At 39.3% G+C, this 19,671-nt stretch overlaps 1 non-coding gene and 1 pseudogene across 1 annotated transcript; one reads left to right on the top strand and one right to left on the bottom strand.

The window, feature by feature from the left end:
• Nucleotides 1-2,365: 2,365 nt before the first annotated feature.
• Nucleotides 2,366-3,391, bottom strand: LOC145063877 (putative phospholipid:diacylglycerol acyltransferase 2 pseudogene; annotated as a pseudogene).
• A 16,173-nt stretch (nt 3,392-19,564) lies between these two features.
• LOC145065228 (small nucleolar RNA R71) lies at nt 19,565-19,671 on the top strand. Its single transcript, XR_013688373.1, has one exon. It is a non-coding gene; the product is annotated as a small nucleolar RNA R71 (small nucleolar RNA).

Below are 19,671 nucleotides of genomic sequence, written 5' to 3'. Positions count from 1 at the left end.
AAGAAATAAGAATGTGTAATATATGAATAAATGAAATAATTAAGTTTCATATGCCTAAATAAAGCTTGCGTATATTTTATTTCTAATTTTTAAGTGACGAAAAAACTCAGCTTTTAAGGGCATTAGAGTGTAAATTTAAAGTGCTAAAAGTGCTTTAAAGTGTAAATTTTAGTGTTAAATTTGTTGTTTTTAAATATAAATGCAGTTTTTTGCGGTTTTTATATGCATAAAGTGCAGCTCTTTAACGCAAATTGTAGACGGTTTTATGGATTATTGGAATTCTTTGCAGACTTGGTTGATTAATGGGTGAGTTTAAAGTCGCGGCGGGAGAGAGGTGTGTTAATCATTATGCATATAAAACCGGCAAAAAAACTGCATTTCTATGCATTTAAAAACCACAAATAACTAAATAATGTCACGTGATAATAAATTGATGCTTATTTATGACAATCAATATACCAATCAACTTTAAACAGTTTAAATCAATTACGTTTAACTAAATATAGTTGTGTACCGGAAGTACACCAATATATAAATACCATTAGGGGTTTCTGGGGTAAACATAAAAAATCAACAGTAATAATGACGTCAAGATGTCACCAATTGATCCGTTAATCTTTAGCCCAAACCTCATTTAATTAACAAATTATTTTTTTTCTCTTGAAATAAAAAGTTCCTGTTTAATCGGCTTGGAGAAAAAATAACTAAAAATAAGAATGTTGAGGTAATTCTCTACTGATTTAATTAACAAATTATTTTTTTCCTCTTCAAATAAGTTCATGTTTTATGGGTTTCGAGAAAAAATAACTAAACAATAAAAATGTTGAGAGAGAATTACCTCCGCTACTTACATACACATGAGCCAAGTCCCCATGAAACACATGATTTCTATCGACTTCTTCTTTTGTTTTCATCTAGTGTTCCTGATATTACAACCAGATTAAAAGAACAGTCAATCATACTTTCCTCATAATTATACAAAAAGATCGAACATAGTTCAAATAAAAGTGAAACAAATATCAAAGTAAAAGTTATACCTTAATTAGCTAGCCATTTTTTCAAGGGAAGATCTATAGATTTGGATATCATAGTTATAAAACAGAGTTATCATCCCTAATAAAAAGTTTATTCGAAGTGATTAATAAAACATGTAAAAATAATATTTCCATTTGAGCTTAGGCAAAACGCAAAGAAGTTATTGATACTTTTCATTACTCTTTACCAAATTGTAAGTATTTTCTCAAAAGAACCTACAAAAACTTCTTTGATAAAACAAATTAGTCATTTTAATTCAATATGCAAATCCAAAATAAAAACATACATAATTTTAATTCATTTATGTTTTTAATCTGTTATAAATCCATAAAGTAAGCCATAGAAACGAACCTTTTGGACTTCAAGTCTACGAAAATTTCAAATCCCTGGAAAAAAATCAAAAACAAAAGACAATTATGTTTCTAGATTTGTTGCAGATCAAGAATTAATAACCAAAATCAAGAATTACTATTTTTTACCTCTGAAACAACAACACTCTCGACCATGGCAGCAAGGGCATAAGCAGAAAGCTTAGTTTTCTCAAATAGAGCTGCGAGCTTACCAGGGAATCTTTCTCCTACTGCTTTTCCAGATGCTGTTGCCAGCAAGAAATCTATATATTTGATCATTGCACGATCTGAAATATTCCTTGTTGGAAGTTCAAAGCTCCATTCCTGCATTAATAAGTACTAATCAAACCTAAATTCATCAAATTAAATCTTTTTATACTGTTGATATTCTAGACTATAGACATTGGAATTCAGACGCCTACTTGGACAATTGATCGAAACATTGTCATATAATGCAGCCCAACGACTGCAAAATTGTATGAGTAGGTGGCCCACTCTTGAGAGCATCCACAAGTTTCTAATAAGATAAGCAGCAAGTTTAAATTTGGTGTTTATTTAGAGAAGAAACAACATATAACATATAATGCAGAGTGTATGTATGGTGTTACTTAACAAGTTTTGTTGTGTTTAAATTTATACTATATTAAAACTAGTTTGCACCATTTTAAGTTTGTTTATCGTGTGAAAACAATATTACAGCAACAATGAACGACTTGCTTCCAAACTCCAAAGGTGTGCTTATCAGTTTTTTTTTGGTGCATCAATTCATTACCCTTGAAATAAAAAGAAGCAAGTATCCTATAGTATCAGTATGTATAACAATGTTAAAATGAGATATTGCAGCAAATAAACAGATCCAAAACTAATTAATATGCTTATTAAACCACTAATCCGACTTATTGCAGATTATGAGATGAAAAGAAAATGAGTTAGATAGACCTTGCACAGATCTGAGAGACTGGAGTGCTCAGAAGTAACCATCAATCCGCTGATTGTGAGATCACAGAGTCCCATGTTCGACCTACATGCATCATGTGTTCTAAAGTTTGAAGCCCTATAATCTCTGAATCTAACACACCAGGAGCCAGCATGGTTCTGAAAAAAGCAACGTCTTTGCCTTCAGCTGACAACATCCCACTAACTGCCTTGGGAACACCAAGAAACGCCGGTCCGATGTTCATGCTTGCTTTGATATGCTTGTTACACCACCCTAGGCCACCGCTACCACCCATCGGAGGTGGGGCTTCCACCCACTTGAGGAAGTGGAGGAAGTAGATGACACCCATGGAATGGGGCACCACCACCACTTTCTTGTTACCATTGGTTACATACATTAGTTCGATGTTGATCTTAAATCTGCTTAACGCTTCATCCCTTACCTCAGTGTTTTGAAAAGAAAGCCTCCAGTCGTAAGCAGGCATATACATATTCTTCCCTTCATACCCAATTTTAGCCAAATTCTCAATAAGAACAACCCAAACGAACTACCCAGGAGCAAAGTAATCTGCAGCAACAAGACCCGGAACCGGTCTGACCCGAATGCCTGGCGGGTTGAGTCATGTGTCATTGTCGAGTGACAAATGCTCCAACCAACACAATGGCCTGAATTTTAAACAAATAAGTTGTATTAAAATTCAACATTTTTGCTACTAGAAAATCAAGATTGAAGGTGGTTAAGTTATAGAATTAAAAAAAAAAAACCTCTGTAAGATCTGGGCAAAGCTACCACCCCAAAGGCGTTTGCGAAAAAGGCCATGAGAACAAGGTCGACCTTCCCAAATCTCAAGGCCACCGGTGACGATTCCACGTACCAAAACAACAGGGTGGAGTGGGGTTAACCCTTCGTTCTTGAGCCTTACACCAGGTGATTCAGGGGATCTGAACCCAAAAAAATGAGCAGGTAGACAATGGTACAGAAACAAGAGTAGCCACCAAGTAGTACACATGCACCCGATGAACCAACAACAAGAATCTATACACTTCCACCCTCTTCCTTTTGGCTGCATCTTCTCATTCTTCTTCTTGTTCTTATCGCACTCTTGTTTTGTAATTGTTTGACTTTCTTCTTGTAATTGTTTTACATATTCCTGATTTAACGAGGACCTTTTTGCAAAAACCACACCACTAGGCACAATCAAGAAAAATAGCACCCAATTCGAACCCTGTGACCTAGTTAGTAGTTACCCACACCTGAAAAAGAAGAGATTGATAACGTATCGCTTGGTCTTTCTGTAACTCGACAAGGTATGGAGACGACTTAGGAGAAAGACTTCAACAACACAGTAGGAAGGCCAAAGGGGAAAAAGAAAAGAAAAGCAGACACTACGAAAAGCACTAGTACCCAAATGATTGGATCAACAGAGATCCATCAAATATGGACCCAGTTCTTGAAAATACCGGAGACGAGGGGCTCCACCATCTGGGTGTCGCTGGAAAGCGTTGGACGGCGGGGCGGGGCTGGACGGCGGTCAGAGGTGGGAGGCGCCAGCGCCAAGAGAAATGTCGGAGGTGGGAGAAGCTGTCGACGTCGAGAACTGAGAAGAAGAGAAAAGGACATCGAAGAGAGAACGAGCAGTAAAGGAAGGCGACTGGGGCGAGTCCTTGAAAAAGCCCTAGCTATTACAAAGAGGGAAACTATAGCGGAGGAGGAAAAAAAGGAAGGCGGGGTTTTTAAGTTTTTGGGATTTTATTTTTCCGGGCTGGAAAGTGCGCATTATATTAAAATTTATAAAATGACAGTCTTAGACGACACGCACTTTATTATAGGTGCCCTCCGTGTTTTTTTTGTTTAGACACTAATTTTAGGGCACGCAAAAATGCGTGTCCAAAATCCTTTAAATTTTGCAAAACTGACATTATTTTTTAGGGCACTTACAAATGCGCGTCCTCTATCAGTAAGTGTCATTGTTTGCGCGTCATTAAAGGGTTGTTTTCTAGTAGTGCACTCTCACCTTGCCACAACTGTCCAAAACCTTACTGCCGATCCATCAGATCGGACACGCCTAAAGTCGAGCAACCACTCACAACGTCACCTGCTGACACGATCAATCCTGCTACGCTTGTAGCAACCCACACTCCTGCAGTGATAACTCAATCGTACGGTTCCCGCACGTGCTGCACTGTATTCGGCCCTCCTCGCCTCTCGAAAGTGTAACACCTCAAAATTTAAGAAAATTTTTTCATTTCTACTTCTCAAAATATTAATCATAAATTCTAGTCATCACAAAAATTATAAGTTATTATCAAACAATATCAGAGCAACCCAAAATCCTTAAATCTCCGTAAGCCGACTGATATGTACAATCGTGCCTTCGCCTTCCTGAAATCTACAAAAGTACCTGAAACACATTTAACTCAACACAGTAAGCACGAAGCTTAGTGAGTTCCCCAAAATACCACACACAAATAACTAGCCTCTCATGGCCTTATCTCGATAAGGACCCTCTGGTCACGAGTCTCAGTGAAGACCCTCCGGTCTCACGGCTTGGGTTGGACCCTCCAGTCCTATATCTCAGTGAAGACCCTTCGGTCTCACAACTATGTTTGGACCCTCTGGTCCTATCTTAGTGAAGACCCTCCGGTCTCACAACTCGGTTTGGACCCTCTGGTCTTATCTCAATAAATACATAGAATAATATACAACATAAATCACAAAGACAGAATGCATACATATATATATATATATATATATATATATATATATATATATATATCACATATATCAGTATAAGCACATAAGACCCTTCGGTCAATAACATAGATAAGACCCTCCGATCGTATAGTAAATACAACTAAGGTAAGTATAGTGAGAAGACTCACCTCAATTACTACGCGAGAAACCCTACGCTGTCGTTGTTGTTGCGCACTGACTCCTTAACTGGGCCAAACAACCCAACACTATAATCAACGACTATACAAGGCTACACCCCAACACTATGCCCCATAGATGGCCTAACTAACCAGGCCCACTACAGACCCAACTCCTTGGGCCCACCAAGGACCAAGACCAAAAAGGTCCACTAATGGCACAATTTTCCAAATTGGGCCCAAACCCTTACTTGGGACTTACCCTAAAGCCCACAGCTTAACTCTAATCCAAAACACCCTTTCTCAAATATCTAACCAGGCACCAGCAATCCGGACCAAGAAGACATCCCAAACCGAAGCCCAAATATGCAAACCCACTCAGACAGAGTACGCAGGGCGTACTGAGTGGTACGTTCCGCGTACTGGCTGGTACGCCCAACGTACTTCCCTCTTAAACCCACTTTTCCATTAAGCACTTAATTCCTTAAGCCATAACTCCAAACTACAGATTTGAGTCCCAAATAACGTTTAAACCCATAAAATCACTGGCTTGGTGACTTTGCATGCCCTACATAAGCCCAAACTCCAAAAATGGCATTCTACTTCCATGAAAATGGTCATAACTCTTTCATGAACCCATTAAGACTTCCAAGATGAAAACTTTATGATTCTAGGTCCCAAATAACACTGAGAAGGGCAACTCTAAGCTCCAAAAATGACATGGACTCAAGGGAATTCATCAATGGGACCAAAAGAGTCTGTAAACTAAACCCAAAAGAGATCTAATAAAATAACCACCAAGTTGAGAATTTATACCTCAAATGAGAGCCAAAGGGTGATGAGGTTCTAGATCTAAAAGCTCTAGCTTCTTCAATGAATCTTCTAGAGTGAGCACCTTCTTCAAAATCTCCAAAACACTCTTCTAATGGTCTTCTAAGCTCCAAGAACACACAAGAAGAATTAGGGTTTCATGAAAGCTTTCCAAGGGTGAGAGGGAGGCTGAGCTTTGAGGCATTATGTTTTTATATAGTGTTCATCCCTTAAATTAGGTTTTTTCATTATGAACCTTATACGGCCCGCTTACCTTCTTGTACGCACCCGCGTGTGAGTCCGTGCACCCCGATCTAAACCTTGCACCAACGTTGCACGTTCTTCCCAGCTACGCCTTGCATAGACCTTTTCTCCTCGGTACGCCCTGCATATCACTTGGTACGCCCCACGTACTAGGGTTTTCTCCCAAACCCTAACTCTTCTGAATGTCATAACTCACTCGATATAACTCCAATCTCGACCATTCATATATCCATAGAAAGGCATCAAGACACTTAACACTATTATCAATTCATACCTTCCATCAGATATACCGAATCTAAAATCCATTTACCATAAAGCCCAATTGTCAGATTATCGAAATACCTTTTTTGCTACAAGTCACAATCGAATACCCAAAACATCCAATATAGCATCCACCTCCAAATGAGCCCAATAAGTAACTTCTTGAATGATTCTAACCCTGCTAATACCCAAACCTTGATCACCATTTCAAAATGAAAATGTCTTGAAAATAGGATGTTACAACTCTCCCCTACTTAAATTAGATTAGGCCCTCAAAAATCGCTCCTTGCTAACACCCAGGTCATCCCAAATAACCCAAGAAGCACAACAGAAAAATCAGAACATAACATGACCTCCCCAAGACAACCGAATCCTACATGAACCTGCAACCCAAAGAAGAATGAACCTCAATACTCTGCCCTTAGGCAGTAAAAGAATGACCTGTCGATGCTCATGAAAACCGAAAATCTACACTAGGTCTGACCTCTCATTGGAAAAAATCATTCTATTACCAAACCCATCACGATTCAGCTCCGACCCAGAACTGAATGACCAATCCCGACCGAAACTATCCACTGATATCGGCAAACATAAGCCCTAACTACTTCTAATGTTTTTTTCCATAATTGAATATAAGGTCGACTCCCGACACAAAAGTTAAACCCCCAAAGGCTATCTCTAGAACATTCGGTGATACAACTCCCCAGTCGTTCCATCCAACAGAGTTATCTCAACCATTCACATTGTACACACAGTCATTAAGTTCTCTTTACCTCGAGCGAATAATACAACCGATATGTAGTCACACATCACCTCCGACCTCTATCGTCTACCACTTACTAATTCCATGTGTGTCGTGGTCTTTCCCAAGCCCAACGAACCAACCCATTCAGTTCTAAAACATAAGGTGGAAAACATAACTACTCAAAATGAAATCCATCTGACAATCTGAAATCCCAACCTACCTATCATTTACATTGATAGAGCCAAAATCAAACACAAGAGTCTGGTCCAGCAATAAAATTGGGACAACTAATATCCAATCTGATACTCAACTCATGACCCGTGATCCATGAATCTACGCATGCATTACACCTCGATCCTTCCTATTTGCGACAACCCCTCCCTAACTCAAGACATATAGGTTCCCAACCATCGCTGAGACCCCAGTCTCGCCCCTGGTCTGGCTATCAGGTTCCCAAAGACTCAATTGGCAAGGCTACCCAGGCCTAAGAACCCCTCTGCGTTGCACTCTGACTAGTGAATGCTACGACTCCCTGCAGTCTTACAATACTCTCTCACTGACTAATGATTGCTACGGTTCCCTGCAGTCTTACATCACTCTCTCACTGACTAATAAGTGCTACGACTCCCCGTAGTCTTACAACAATCTCTCACTGACTAATGAGTGCTACATCTCCCTACAGTCTTACAACTCTACTCTCACTGACTAATGAGTGCTATAGTTCCCCGCAGTTTTACAACACTTCTCTCACTCACCATGGGCTCGCCCCACGGTTTTCCCTGATAGACCTAAGTGATTACTCCCACCTGGATCCATCCACTCTCTTATCACCCCACAATCTCATCATCAAGCCATCACCATACCGAGTTCACTAAACTCATGCTCCGCGACCCATCATAGATAAGTGCGTACACCCACCCAAATTAAGCTTCACTACTCCTGACGATAATTAACTGATGGTTTCACAATTGGAAATATAGTCGCTTGATGCTCCACTTGCCGACTTGCCGTATGACAAACCCAAGTCTCATAATAATTCAACAATTTAGGGCATCATACTCGGATACCTCTATACACCATCACAGAATTTCACGATAGCTTGCCACGACCACTGACCTTCCACTTACACAACTCGAAACCTTGAAGTACTCCAACTCATAATTTGAAGCATAGAGGAATCATCAATGACTGGGAACGTGTTGACAGCAATCCATAACTTCATACTCTACTAATCAAACCCCATGTGAAACTACTCATACTGACTCTGAAGTTGATTAACAAATCAACTGATGCCCCTCCTGGAGTATAGATGGAAATCTATACGTCAAGCTAGCAAATCTCTTTACCATCGAAGCTTGGCCTCAACGACCCAACCTCCTCGAATCTCGAGCATTTGCGAACCCGAAGGAAACACTGACCACAATAAGATTCCTGACCAATGGCTACCTGCCGCGAAGACACTCATTCTTTCCTAAGAACATACAACATACATCATCTCGCTCTGCACCCTACCTTGAATACCTCCAAACCCAAGTCTCATATACCCGAGCCGAAGATCCCTTACATCCCAATCTTCTGAAGTCACAACTTACACATATTTACGATCCTCCATCATTACCCGGTTCTTCCCCACTTAGGGTTTGAACCATCACCAATTGGCATACCAAACAAACCACAATACAAACTGGCTCCCCAGCTACACCATACCCGACTATTGGGAAGTAACATGTAACACCCAATGACATTCCAGATAAACTCCAATCCACTCCAAGTATTCTGAAGCTCAATTAAGGCATATCCTTGTCCTCATCCATCTCAGTCCCCACTGATGACTCTCTTCCAGCATATGAAATACCTCACGACAGATGATGTGTGCAAACTCACTTAGTTTTAAACCTACTTTTAATTATCAAATAACACACAAAAGGCAGTGAACCTATCAATTGTGGTATAGCTAAATAAGCAGGGTATCGATCACAGGGAACAACAAATTAAAATTAAAAACTAATTTTATCTAAGTTAATTAATAAGTAGGGGTTTTCTCTAGTTTTACAAGACTAGAAACTTACTAACTATTACTAATCTAAGAACTAGAAAATAAAGACTTAACTAGATTCAATAATTGGAAAGGAACTTCTGTTTAGTTCAACTTGGTTGACTCTATGGTTGATTTCAAGGTAATGGTGCAATGGATTAATTCTTTCGTTGGTTACCGATTCAAGTGATTAGATTCGTATTCACTACCCTAATCCTTAGCAAATAAACTAACTTAAATAGTGGCCAATTGTCTAATTTAATTAAATTCACTAGATTAATTATTCGGGTTAAGTTAGACTTGCAATAGTTAACTAATTTATTCTTTTAATTAACTTCTTGTTTGATGGTCATCTTACAAGCTTGCACATGGATTTACTCAATTTTCTTATTAATTCTAGTTTCATATTCATTAATCCTAGACATATGGTATAGTGATCACATAGCATATGAGGTTAATAATCAATAGATGTTCATGCTAATCAATTATCTTCCTATTAACAGAAAATTAATTATTATTCACACACAAGGTTCTTTAGCAAGCTAAAATAACAAAAATTCACCAACTTAGAATTAATCCTACCAATCAATCAAACCATATTGTCAACTTTGTATCCCCAAACAGAAGTCTAAAGGTTTTAGCTCATAATTGAAGTAAATAACAGCAAACAAACAAAGTCAAATTGCTTAACCATAATGATAAAACAAAAGAATAAGTGGAATGATGAAATTTTGCCTCAATTACTCTCCTGGATTGAATTCTAGCTTCTTTCGTCGTCTTCTAGGGTTTTTCTGCCTTCTCAATCGCAGCTAAACTCTCTTGAATCGTTCCAGAACTCTCCTCTATCGATCTGTGGAATTATCTTTATATATACGAATTGACTCGTCGAGTCAGGTGGTGACTCGTCGAGTCTCTCTCACATTCCCCGTATTGTGATAACTCTCTGGGATCCCGAGTCATTATCTTCTCGATTCTGCGATTGGACTTGCCGAGTAGTCGATCTGACTCGCCGAGTCAGTGCCATTTTTAGTGTTTTTTTCTTCTTTATTTCATCCTCGATCTTCTAACTGTTTCACCCGCTTCCTTTCGCTTCCGAGCTTCATCTTTGGACTGAAAAACATAATTTAAACACTTTTAGGTACCTTTTGTCCATAATATGCAATAATTTAGCTAATAAATGAATAATAATGTATACTTAATATGAACCAATTATGCACATATCAAAATACCCCACACTTGTCTTTTGCTTGCCCCCAAGCAAAACTAAATTTTAAACATATTAGAATCACATATGACAACTCCAATCTAACCCAGCCATTATGCCAAGACCGCAACGCATGCATTTGTGTCTAAAATTTTTCCTAAAGACCTCCCATACTCCAAATACTCACAATCCTCATAAACACTTGCCCACTCATCCCGAACTATGCTCATTTTATGCAATCCTCCGAATCCATCCGTAGAAAACCTCTTACCCTCAAGGTGTTTTTAATTGAGCAACCCAAGCATACATAATCTAGAATTACAAATTTTCGATACCACTATGGAGCTCTTTTGAATTCTTCACTTCCTTTGGTAATTTGATCTTTGATCTCTTTGAATTCACCACCTTTATTGTTTGATTTTTGGTATCTTCAACTTTTTGGATCTTCGGAATTTTGATCTTTTGATCTTCACTTTATTTGTTCCAAAATTCTTACAACTTTTCTTGTAATTCTCTCTTTTTTTTACATGTACCTCACTTTTTTTTGCACTCAAATCCCTACATGCTTAAGCAGGGGCGCTCAATCTCAACCTTTATTGGCTAACGATAAAAATCTTCCTGGATACATTTCAGGTTTAGGCTGCTAAAGATATTGCATCCCTTGGGCCGAGCAGGGTCGTGTTTTTGTCCCATGATTTCACTGGAATAAGGAAGCCACAAATGCACTAGAACGTGTATAGGCTCAACTAAACATTTGGGTCTTCATGCAATCATCAACATAATTCTAACATGGAATCCTAATTACTTTTACCAAAATTTTCTAAATTAAATCCTAAGTAATACTTTTGGTATGCAAAAATTTTAAAATTAACCTAAATTAAGACTCTAAATTTTCTAATATGTAACCAACCCCCTACCCCACACTTATTTTATGCAATGACCTCATTGCATATTATGCATGAATATGAAAACATAAAAATAAAGAGGGAATTGGAACAAACTCCCCTGGGATAGCAGTGGATAGGTTGGTCACTTTCATTTTAGCTTCAACTTTAATTGACTTTATACATGGTAAATTTGTGACATCCCCAAAATCACGGCCAGAAAAGACCGATTTTGTTTATGCTTTATAAAAATCAGAGTACTTCATTTTATAAAAGGTTGCGGAATTTGTTCCCATAAAAACATGGTAAATACGTTATTAAAACATTTTCGAAGAAACGTATTTATTTCATTTTAAAATGTTTGGGATGTCATCGTTAATACCGAAACATAAGCATAAACAGACTTACAATGATTTACACTAGTGATCTACATCTCTTTTAAATCTCTCAGTGTAATGTCATTTCACTTCGTCACCTGTGATATACATAAACTGAGTGGGTCAGGTTGGGAAACCTGGTGAGTACATAGGGTTTTCAACCCACAATAATATAATTATTATGTTCAATCAAACAATCAACCCAATTACCCATCCCCATTATCTTCTTTACTCTTTAAGGATTTAACCTAAGAGTCATCTATCCTGCATTCGTTTATTCCGAAGTCCCTTACTTCCAGGGTTATGGGACTGGCACTAAATCCATAGCTGCCAATGTTCGTTCATAAAGCACTAATTCCATAGCTGCTATAGTCTATTCATCGGGTACTAAATCCATAGCTACCAGTCTTTATCTAATAGGTACTAAGTCCATAGCTACCAATGTTCAACAGGTACTAAGTCCATAGCTACCAATTCCTACAGGTACTAAATCCATAGCTACCAACGTCTAAAAGGTACTAAGTCCATAGCTACCGGTGTTTGTCCCATAGGCACTAAGTCTGTAGCTGCCAATGTATACTCACGTCATCTTCTTATCTCTCATCATTCATCTACCCATCTCATACCCAACATTTTCGTATATATAAAATACGTATACAGTTTAAGTCCTTTAAAACATGTATAAAACGTTCAACCAGCATAGACAGCAAGTATTCAGATAATGTGCACACATAGCACGTAGTTTATATAAAATACTTCATATCTATGTGTAAGATGAAAGTAACTATGCACTCACTTGAGAAGCTGGTGACTCGGTACTCGGACAGCGCTTCGTTTACTTTAAAATAATTTCCTTCGACGAAACCTAGTATTATTACCACTAGATTTTAGTCTAATATTTACCGTGACTAATTATTAGTCTTATTATTATTATTATTATTATATAAGCGTTTAAACAATACTTTCCAACCACTATGTACAGACAGGGGCCAGACATAAAACACCGGAGGGCAGGACCATTTTGGCATATAGCACTTCTGAAATCCAACAACCCTATGCGGCCCTTTAAACCAGATTCCCTGTACCGCGAGTAGTTAAAAAGATATTATAACGACACTTATATAAGTCATAATAATAGCTCAAATATTTATTATAAATTTATAATAACAATACTAATTTTAAATATAAACTATATTTAAAATAGGGTAAGCATAACTTATTTACAAGTGGATTTTAGCTAGGAGTCGGGCTCTGTAGGGGCAGAACTTCGTCGCTGAATCTTTCTAAGAAAGATTCGTGCAACGCTTCAGCGCTCACCTTACTATACTAAAACTACAGAAAGAGAAGTCGAATCACGAGGGACCGAAATGCTCGGGGGATAAGGAGAGAAAGACTCTTGAATCAAGAGAATGGTGCAAGAAATATGAGAGCCCAAGCCTCTTATTTATAGTAATTGAATTTACAAAAACTACCCCCCATAATTACTTAATGACCTTATAGTTATATAAACAACTAAACACCCCTTTATAATACTATTTTAAATAGATTTAAAGATATTTGTACTAAACTAATGTCGAAAGAACTCAACATTAGTCTTATAATGACCGCATCGTCGATACCTTTCTAATGATATATACATATGTATATATATGTGTACGTATATATGATTTATACTTTATTTTAATACATAAATATGCTATTATAATTTGTAACTCGTTCATACGAACTCCGTTTTTGACGTTCTTTATATCCATGCGTAGGTGGAGACGCACTCTACAACTTTCGTTTAGACTCCTTCGGCTAATTTTGAATTTATTTTTAAAGTTATATTTTTAACAGGCCGGGACAGGATTGGTCCGTTATAATCTCATAACTTCTTCATCTGATGTCCATTTTCGTCTGTCTTTTTATTGTTACGCTACTAATAATGAGATATTCAATTCTCGTTTAGGTTGTGTCGGCTAAAAATCGCTCGATCTAATATTCGAATTTCGGACTGTACACTGCTAATCCGAAACTTCGAAAAATCGTAACTTCTTCATACGAAGTCAGATTTGGGCGCTCTTTTTATCGAAGTTCTTAGTTTAACATATTCTACGACTTTCGTTTAGAGCGCTAAATCTAAATCTCGCTCTATCATAAATTTACTATTTATGCTTCCCGGCGCCGTGTCGGTTCCGACGCGAAACTTCGACGGGTCATAACTTCTTCGTTATAACTCGGATTTCGGCGTTCTTTATATGTACGGAAACCCTATGACATCTTCTACAAATTGGTTAAGATTATTTATTCTAAATAATCTTTTTGTCGAAAAGTCGTTTTCGACCTCTATTGCCTCTAAATTTACTAGCCCGGATCTGCGGGCGTTACAATTTGTAACATCCCCCTCTGGCACGTATCACAATATTGTCCGCTTTGCGCCACTCGGCACGAGGACTTCCCAGGGGGTCACCCATCCTAGTACTACTCCCGCCCGAGCACGCTTAACTGCAGAGTTCTTATGGGATCTGCTGCCCTCACGGCTTTAAAACGCGTTGTGATAGGGAAGGTATCCACACCCCTTATAAGGAATGCTACGTTCTCTTTCCCAGCCGATGTGGGATCAGATCTTACCCACTTTCACCCCCCATTATAGGGTTCGACGTCCCCGTCGAACACATCGACCCGTGCCCTAGCTTTGATACCATTTGCAACATCCCCCTCTGGCACGTATCACAATATTGTCCGCTTTGGGCCACTCGGCACGAGGACTTCCCAGGGGGTCACCCATCCTGGTACTACTCCCGCCCGAGCACGCTTAACTGCAGAGTTCTTATGGGATCTGCTGCCCTCACGGCTTTAAAACGCGTTGTGATAGGGAAGGTATCCACACCCCTTATAAGGAATGCTTAGTTCTCCTTCCCAGCCGATGTGGGATCAGATCTTACCCACTTTAAGTGGGTTAGATCTGATCCCACATCGGCTTGGAGGGAGAACTAAGCATTCCTTATAAGGGGTGTGGATACATTCCTTGTCACAACGCGTTTTAAAGCCGTGAGGGCAGCAGATCCCATAAGAACTTTGCAGTTAAGCGTGCTTGGGCGGGAGTAGTACCAGGATGGGTGACCCCCTGGGAAGTCCTCGTGCCGAGTGGCCCAAAGCGGACAATATTGTGATATGTGTCAGAGGGGGATGTTGCAAATGGTATCAGAGCTAGGGCACGGGTCGATGTGTTCGACGAGGACGTCGAACCCTATAATGGGGGGTGAAAGTGGGTTAGATCTGATCCCACATCTACTTGGAGGGAGAACTAAGCATTTCTTATAAGGGGTGTGGATACATTCCTTGTCACAACGCGTTTTAAAGCCGTGAGGGCAGCAGATCCCATAAGAACTCTGCAGTTAAGCGTGCTCGGGCGGGAGTAGTACCAGGATGGGTGACCCCCTGGGAAGTCCTCGTGCCGAGTGGCCCAAAGCGGACAATATTGTGATACGTGCCAGAGGGGGATGTTACAAAATCCATGCCTTGGGTGTCAAATCTCGTGTGGGTCGCTCCAAATACGCGGAAAAACAGTGTAAGATCTTCAGGAAGCAATATAGAAAGAATGGATAGTCAAGTGGTACTCTAATCAGCATCAAAGTAGCAGCCCCTTCGACATGAAACCAAACGACTCGTCGAGTATATACCAGACTCGTCGAGTTACTTCGGGAAATCTTTGGATTTTTGGGAATTAAGGGCGACTCGTCGAGTCAGCTTAATGCACTCGACGAGTTGGTCACTGAATGAAAATAATAGCATTCTGCATCTGATCCAGCTTCCAATAAACTCTCTATACTTTCTATTCACTTCTAGACTCCCTTGCCAACATCTCTAAGGACCGGACTCAATACTTTAACTCTAACGCTCCTCTTTCTTGACTCTCTTTCTCACTTTGATTCTATGATTCTAAACCCTTTTAAAGCTAGCACTCCTAATTCAATTCTGAAAAATTGTCAAAGCATCAAACATCAAATAAACATCAAAAGCAAGTTTTAAAAACATTAAACAAACCAAATAAAAACAAACACAAAAATAAAAAGATTGTTTTAAAAAAAATCGCAATGAAACTAATCCTCATCATCATCATGATCATCTAGCCCTGCTCCACTTCCTCCCGCACCACTTCTTCTTGCACTTATCACCTCTTCCCATGATGGAATATATGGAAAGTTACCACCATCGATGTGCGGAATGTTAAAGTGGTCGAAAAGTCGGATATGTGATTGGTTACTAAAATTCAAGCTCCGCGCCATTTGATCTTGTAGCCGCCTCATCTCCACATTGTACCAATCCATTGCTACTTCTTCATTATCAACCGGAATCACCGGCGGTTCTTCCTCAACATCCCGCTCTCTCCTCGATCTAACCCTTCTTCCCGGTGCTTCGGAACCAACCACCGAATCATCATTCGGAATGGCATAATGGCCACCACCATAGTATTCAATAATCCTCGCTCGCCGGAAAAGAATTGGATTGAATGGAGGTATAGGGATCATCGTCATGAAGTTCCATGCACCACGGTTCATCAACCTGAATGAGTTGGCTAACCGGGTGACAAACATCCCACCATTGATTCGAGAAGTTTTATGATCCTTGACCGCACCCTCCGAGAGATGTGAAGCTAGACACCAAGGAATATTGCAAAAAGGCCAGATTAAAACGTATCAAGCAGATGGTCCCTGACTCGACTCGTCGAGTCCATGGCCGACTCGGCGAGTCGCAAGAACTACACGAGTCAGTCGGCGGGTCAATGGAAATTGGACCATGGAACCTGGAAATTCCGTCAAGGGTTTTGTCTAGGCACATATTATTAAGGTATTAAGGCCAGAATAAGCATTCAAAACAACATAATTCATGAAAAATCAAAACCCTAGAAATTTACTACTTTTCAAAAACGGGTTTTTTCATGCAATTCCTATCATAGATAACCTTATAATCATGTTCTTAATAGAAAACAAGAAGAAATTCATTACCTTTTGAGATGGTACTTGAAAGATTCGAAGAATAATTGAAGGAAAAAGATGAATGCTTGAGAAATTGGAGAGAAAAGGAGGCATGACGAGTGTTTGTGAAAGAAAACTGAAAACTTTAGGGTGAAAACCCTAATTACAGATTGTAAAAGTTAATATATATTTTTTTCTGTGAATAAGACCGACTCGTCGAGTCAGGGTCAGACTCGGCGAGTCTGGTCGTGATGATAATTCCTTCTGAATTCTAAATGGACTCGTCGAGTCATGGTCAGACTCAGCGAGTGTCTTGCAAACCATTAAAAATTTTTAAAAAATTTTATCATTTGTTTAGAAAAGAATCTTCATTTCACCCCACACTTGGTCCATGCATATTCTTAAGCATACATGTTCGATGATTCGGAAAAAAAAATCAAACAAAACCAAAAATCTAAAAAGAAGTAAATGAAAGCAAACCCTAAACAACGGGTTGCCTCCCGTCAAGCGCTTCTTTTTAAGGAGTCATTAGCTAGACTCCTTCCCATCAACGTTTCGTCATCTTCGAGCATCGGGAGCGCACGCCTAACTTTTTGTGGTTTGTACTTGGTCTTGTAAGCGTGAATCTTCTTTTTGTATGCCCTTTTTAATGCATCTCTTTTCTTTTTCATAGCATCATCCTCAGCTGCTTGGGCTTCCCTTTTCCTCTTTTTCTTCTTTACCCCATTCTTTTTCACCTTCTCTTGCACCTCCTTCTCTTTAACTTTAATTACTTCATATTTCATGATGGTTCGTGCTTTAGGTTTAGTAGTGAATGGTTGATCAGCTTCCACCCTCCTTTCCTTTGTCTCTTTATCCTTTCCCGTGCTCAACCCATCTTCAAACGGAATCGTATCAAGACATGCTACATCGGCGTATTGAACTTTCATTCCCATTCCTCCTTCTGCTGTTTGTTCTTCTAAAGAAACATGAATAATATCTAAATCCAAGGTATGCGAAGAACTAGTAACAAACAGATCTAAGTCGGCCAAGTCTTTGTCAAATTCGACTGGACTCGTCGAGTCCATTAAAGTGACTCGGCGAGTCTGATCGAGTTCAATCAATTCTTGGGTGTTTTCTGAGTTGGCTCCTTCTAGTAGCTTTTCTAACTCCTCCAAGTCCTTGTTAACATCTCCATCTTCTTCAGAGTGTATCAAAAACTTGCTTGGATCTTCTTTTAGCAAAAGTGCAAGCTCTTTTTGTAATATCTCATCATCCAATTGGATAAATGAGATTTCTTCATTCTTTTCTTCTTCTTGCTTGGCTTTTGGAATAGCTTTGAACATTACAGACTCATCACCCACCCTTAATGTCAATGTAGACTCATATATATCTATTAAAGCACACGCGGTGTTCAAGAATGATCTCCCCAAAATAATTGGAATTTCGGGGTCTTTTTCCATATCAACTACCACGAAGTCTACTAGAAAAATAAACTTGTCAACTTTTATAAGGAGATCCTCACAAACGCCTCGTGGTTGAATTATCGTCTTGTCCGCCAAATGGATCTTCATATTCACCGGCCTTGGTTCTGGCAAATTCAACTTCTTAAAGAATGAAAAGGGCATCATATTGATGCTTGCCCTCGAATCAGCTAATGCTCGGGTGAAAACTTCATTACCAAATTGGCACGGAATCACCATATTTCCCGGATCACCCTTCTTTTCAGGTAGCTCACTCATCAATATTTCCGCGACTTCATCCAAATCTTTCCTAGCAGCAAAAAGGCCCTTAAGCAAGTTAAAGTACTTAGGTGTTTGGAGCATTGTTTCCACAAATGACACATTAACTTGTAAAGCTTTAAATGCTTCATGAAGGTTTTGTATGCTTCTACTTTTTCTGCATGCATGGATTTGATTGGGTATGGCAGAGGAGGATTATAAGGCTTCAAAGAACTGACAGTTTTATCAATTACGCATGGACTCGTCGAGTCCAATGGAGTGACTCGGCGAGTCGGACCGGGTTTTGCTGGGTCCGATTCTTCTACTTTTTCTGCCTTCTTCTTGGAGATTCTCAGTGCTTCTGTAAATGTTTCTTCACTGCTAGAGGTTATTACACTTACATTCTCCATTCTTGGATTGGGTTCGGTGTTACTTGGAAGTTGACCCGGTCTTCTATCATTCACTTGATGCGCAAGCTGCCCCAGCTGTTTCTCAATGTTGAGAATTGATGATTGCTGATTCCTTAGCATGTTTCTGGTCTCGTGTATGGCAGCATCGTGATCATTGTGTCTTTTTTCGGACGCGACTATGAATCTAGTGAATAACTCTTCTAAAACAGCTTTCTTTTCCACCGGTTCTTCCTTTTGGTATAGTCTCCTCTCCTTTTGCTTGTATTTCTCCTCCTTCGCCTTCTTATACTCTTCGTATGGTAGCCATTCCTTCTTAGGTTTCCGCCAATTTTCATTATATCGATCGCCACTTGAATAGAAGACTTGAGCTTTCTTATTTCCATTCTCATACAAATCAAAATCCTTTGTGAGATGGGGCCCTCTACAATTTTCGCATCCTACCCTAATAGCATGGATTGTTTGATCCATTTTTGTCATTCTTCGATCTAGACTATCAAGCTTAGCTATCACCGCCGCCATGCTATCATTTGCCACGTTCACTATCCCCCGACTTACTTCGTTTCTCGGATTGTGGTATTCTCTAGAGTGCTTAGAGAATTCTTCAATTAATTCTTTAATTACCGGGGGCGCCTTCTTTGTGAGCGGGCCTTGAGAATCAAGCAATTGCCTTGTGGTGACATTGACTCCATCATAGAAGATGGAGACCTCTTGTTGGCTATTAAGGTCATGGTGTGGGCAATTTCTAAGTAGGCTCTTGTACCTTTCCCAAGCTTCATAAAGAGATTCTCCGGGTTGTTGCTCGAAGTTGGCAATGGCTTTCTTTAGCTT

This window comes from Lactuca serriola, chromosome 7 (genome assembly GCF_051521515.1).
Source record: "Lactuca serriola cultivar US96UC23 chromosome 7, Lser_US96UC23_V15, whole genome shotgun sequence".
In the NCBI taxonomy this organism is placed as follows: Eukaryota; Viridiplantae; Streptophyta; class Magnoliopsida; order Asterales; family Asteraceae; genus Lactuca; species Lactuca serriola.
This window is presented reverse-complemented; position numbering and strand designations above follow the sequence as displayed.